Here is a 5,317-nt window from a genome sequence, read left to right as displayed (position 1 = left end):
ACTAACAAAACGGTGATCTGGTTGCACCAGAAGCTTTTAAAACTAGCGTGCCTGTAGAGAGAAAAAATGAGGAAAAATTGGCAAAAAAAAATCCAAAAGTGGCTAAGGGAAATTGATTATGGCAGCAAAATTGAGAATTAAATTTGAAACTAAATTTCAAAAACCATGTAAAAAATTCAAAAATGGTTGTGACAGTGGCCAAAAGAGATGAATGGGGGCAAAATAGGCATAAAGTTGTAAAAATGGGGTTAAAGAAAGGTAAAAAGTGATATTGGATGTAAAATAAACATTGGGTCAAAATTGCCTCTAACCCAGGTAATTCATGTGGTGTTTTTGTTTGTTAGTTTTGTTTGTTTCAATTGTCGTTCATTGTTGACTTGTTTTTAAATTTGATTTCCAACGTCATTAAAAAGTCTTAAAAAGTCTTAATTTGCCTTGAGCTGTAGGAACCCTGCAAACCATTAAGTGTTGCATCGCGATTAATCTAATGATCGATGTATCAGCACACCTCTATTAGCGACACATGCCTCCTGTTCAGTGATGCATGCTGCTCAATCAGCAACTTATGCCAGTCAGTCAGTGACACATGCTGGTAGGCCAGTGGCATAGGCCAATGGGTCAGCTGCACATGCCGGTTAGTCAGTGACGCATGCTGTTGTGTAAGTGACACTTGCTATTGGGCCAAAGACATGGGCCAACGAGTTCATCTTTTTCACCTCAAAGACTTGGTCGTTGGCATGGCAGCGTATTCACATTAGAATCTGAGTTTAGAGTTGGCATGTTTGCAATATAGCAGAAGGAAGTAATGGATTGTTTTCCAGAATTAGATGTTGATCCAAACCATACCATATTACAACCAGACACTGGTAAAATATTAACAGTAAACATTCAGTTTTTAATGAAGTAAAGAATATTTGAAGTTTTTTGGAAACAATGAGCCATCCCTGATGCTAACTCTGCTAATGCTAGCCACACATGAACCTCATACACACCTTAAAATCCTGCAACCCACAGTCACACATTCCTACATACCTACGCACTAAAACCTGATACAACAAGAAAACACTCTTTCTTATTAACTCGTCCACACCTTTGCATTTAGCGCACAGATGCTCATACAGAGCAGGTACGCAGGTGAGCAGGTGTTTGACGGCGGGTGGATTCGGTTCCTCTGCGTTGAGGTTAGTGGGTGAGAAGGAGCAGCAGGTGCAGCTGCTCTAATCCAAAGGTGTGTCTGATAACGCTGGAGCCGAGATGGTTTACTGCCTTTATCAGCTGCTGAGAGGAGGCGGCTAGAGACACAAACCTTAAACCCCCTGTCTGTCTGTCTGTCTGTCTATGAAAGGAGTCATAGTTCACCTCTGCCTGTTGACACTGTGGAAAAACATGCGTTTCTGCCTCAGCCTGGTCACAGCAGATGTGTCTCACCTCCCTGCAGGTCTGTGGAGGCTGCAGGCTCTGATTTCAACACTAAAACCTCTTAACAAGGCCAGAACACAAAGCAGGTCCCTGTCATCTTACACAGCAGCATATGGGCCCCGGTTCCCACACCCAGCTCCATGTAAACACCTCATTAAGCCGTGCTGGGTGGGGAGCCCTCAGCTCTATAAAGAAAGGAACAAAACCACGGCAACAAGCCCCCTCCCTCCTCACAGACAGTGTCAATTAGGCCCCCGTCTGAGATTGCTGGCTGGTGGTGGAGCGGGTCTTGTGAAGCTGCAGGTAATGACTGCAAATTAATACCTGCAGCAGCTCTGTGAACTCTGTGCAGCTTTTAAAAAGCTTCCTCCTGCATCCTGCACGGCTCTGAAGTCAGATCAGTGAGCGCAGTAATGAGTAAACGACTGAAGAACATCAAACAAGAGGTGAGAGGATGGCTGATGTCTCTTTTTCTGCAGCTGGGATCAGAGATGTGATGGTCAACTGTGGAAGATCGGGAGCTGAGGGCTTCAAATCAAGTCCACCACAAGAGCTTTCAGAAAGTGCTTTTCCCTGCAGAGATAAGGGCCTTTATTTTCCCTTAAAGAGTTCCTCCATTGAGGAAAGGCCGAGGAGTGCAGGTCCTCATTTTCTGACTTTAAGGTTTTAACTTTGCATGTAATGCACTTTCTTCATGCAGGACGATTTTTTCCCATCTGACACCTTTTGGGGATCAGATCTTTTTTAACTTTTCTCTGTTTAAGGCAACTTTTCACTGGATGCAAAGCATCCAAGTAATGTATTTATTTGTTGTTTGAAACATGAGAACATTCACTCTTAAAAAGCCAGTTGATCAGAAAATCAAAAGGCCTGTTAGTCCAAAAAAAAAAAAAGTTGGGATGCATGAATATCGTTACTTATACTCTAACACCCAAAATTGTTTTCTGACTGCTGGATCCTTTGATTTCCTAACTAACAGGCATCTTGATTTATTGACCATCAGACTTCTGACAAACAGGCCTTCTGATTTATTGACCATCAGATTTCTGACTAACAGACCTTCTGATTATTTACTTTCAAGCTTCCTGACAAATGGCCTTCTGTTTTATTGACTATCAAGCCTTCTGGCTAATGGCCTTCTGATTTATTGGCGATCTCTCCCTCTGACTATTGGTCATCAGACTTCTGACTAACAGCCCTTCTGATTTATTGACAATCAGGCCATCTGACTAACAGGCCTTTTGACTAATTGAATATCAGGCTTTTGACTAAACGGCCTTTTAAACAAATGACTACCAGGACTATCTGACAAACAGGTCTTCTGATTTATTGACCTCAGGTTTCTGACTAATGGCCTTCTGTTTTATTGACTATCAGACTTCTTGGCTAACAGACCTTTTGATTCATTGACAATCAGGTTTTCTGACTAAAAAGGCATTTTGATTTATTGACTATCAAGCCTTCTGGCTAATGGCCTTCTGATTTATTGGCGATCCGTCCTTCTGACTATTGGCTATCAGACTTCTGACTAACAGGCCTTTTGACTACTTGAATATCAGGCTTTTGACTAAACGACCTTTTAAACTAATGACTACCAGGACTATCTGACTAACAGGCCTTCTGATTTATTGACCTCAGGTTTCTGACTAACAGGTCTTTTTATTAATTGACTATCAGGCCTTCTGACCGACAGGCCTTCTGATTTATTGACTCTCAGACTTCTGACTAACAGGCCTTCTGATTATTTACTTTCAATCTTCCTGACAAATGGCCTTCTGTTTTATTGACTATCAGACTTTTGACTAACAGGCCCTCTGATTTATTGACTTTCAAGCCCCATGGCTAATGGCCTTATGATTTATTGGCGATCCGTCCTTCTGACTAACAGGCCTTTTGACTTATTGAATATCAGGCTTTTGAATAAACGACCTTTTAAACTAATGACTACCAGGACTATCTGACTAACAGGCCTTCTGATTTTCTGACTATCAGACTTCTGCCTAACAGACCTCCTGATTTATTGACTGTCAAACTTCTGACTAACAGGCCATCTGATTTATTGACCAACAGACCTTCTGATTTATTGATTATCATGTTTTCTGACAAAAAAGGCATTTTGATTTATTGACTATGGTGCTACTGACTTTCCGGCCTTCTGATTTATTGAATTAACAGGTCTTTTTATTTATTGACAACCAGGCTTTTTGGCTAACTGGTCTTTTGACCAGACTTCTGACCAACAGGCCTTCTGATTTATTGACTATTAGGCCTTCTGGCTACTGGGCTTCTGATTTATTGACTACTGGGCCTTCTGACTATTGGCAATCAAACTTCTGACTGACAAACAGTCTTTCTGATTGATTGACTATCAGGCCACCTGACTTACAGGCCTTTGGAATCAATGACTACCGGGGCTTTCTGTCAAACAGACCTTCTGATATATTGATGATCTGTCCTTATGACTAACAGGCCTTTTGATTTCTTGAATATCAGGCTTTTGACTGACAGGCCTTTTAAATTAATGACTACCAGGACAATCTGACCAACAAGCTTTCTAAATTTCTGACTAACAAGTTTTCTGACAATAGCAGAGGCTCCACTGTTGATGGATTCATGTTGGACCTAACCACAGATTCTCGGAAATAAAAAGTTTAGGAGCTGATATCGTCATTTTAAATTAAATGACAATGTATTAGGACCAGTTGTAAAATCCTCACATGTTCAGGTTTGAATCAGTCGTGTCTTTAAAAAATAAAAACGTCCAGCTCTCCTCCTCTGAACGTCACGTATTGGTGATATCTCCCTCCGATCTGAGACGTGTGTGTTTTATCTCCTCACAGCTTTTGTGTCCTTCATCTGATGCCCAGCAGCACATGGAGGCAGAATAAACCACTTTCCCTGAGTGTTTTACACTCGCTGCCACGCGGTGTGAGTGTGAATGAACACTTTACATTCTTTGATGGAGAGATGCGGCTGTGGGTAACCTCACAGGTGAGTAAGAGTTTCATCAGAGCTGAGATCTGGGTTTGAAATGGACTGAGACGCACAACTCCTCGCTGTCATCTCTGGTCTTTACACGCTCCTCTGGTGAAAGTTGACCCTGGATTACCTTCAACTTTCATTTCTTCTTCTTTATTATTATTATAATTTTTTTTCCTTGCACAACATCCTCGGTGGGAGGTGAAGTGGGATGCGGGAGAGGCTTCGTTTTCACCTCTATCCCTACAACCAGGAGCAACAAGTGCGTGCTTGACTGCATATTTGTGGAGGTGGGCATGTTTGCCCCGGGCTCACACGAATGTCTCCGTACAGTAGGGGATGCCGCCAAGAAATATTCACAGGAAACAAGCCTCTGTACGGATCTTTGGTGAGGGGTATTGTTTTAACATATAAAACAAATCACGGCTTGAATCTAACGAATGATTCATGGACTCCAGCTGACTCCAGTGACAGCACAGAGGGAAAAATACATATTGTCTCAGAGCAACCGAGCTGTGTACGTCTGCGTTTACAGCCCAGTGCTAAATGATTAAGGTGTCCTTTCAAGGCGAAACGCACCATTGTTTGGCTAACAATCCACAATCTGACGCAGGAAGTGATACACAGGACACAAATACAATGACCAGCGTGGCTGCGTGTTGGCGACAACAGACCAGCGGCTCCACGGAGCAGTGGGAAAATGTTCCTGTGGGCTCGCTGCAGCGGCTCAACACGCCAACATGAGAAAGATCCGTAACAAAAAGATGTTTTAATCCTGCAGCTTTCACCACATGAAGTCAGAGTCAAGGATTAAGAGATCATACGTGCACTACATTCTGCCCTGAGTCATGACTTTTTGTGCTGACAGGACACACGGCGCTTCTTTGGAAAGTTATCAGAGGTTAATGCCAAGTTGATT

The sequence above is a fragment of the Halichoeres trimaculatus genome, unplaced genomic scaffold, assembly GCF_033239565.1.
Source record: "Halichoeres trimaculatus isolate MK-OKI-2021-1 unplaced genomic scaffold, fHalTri1.1 fHalTri1_scaffold_17, whole genome shotgun sequence".
NCBI classification, from domain to species: domain Eukaryota; kingdom Metazoa; phylum Chordata; class Actinopteri; order Labriformes; family Labridae; genus Halichoeres; species Halichoeres trimaculatus.
This window is presented reverse-complemented; position numbering follows the sequence as displayed.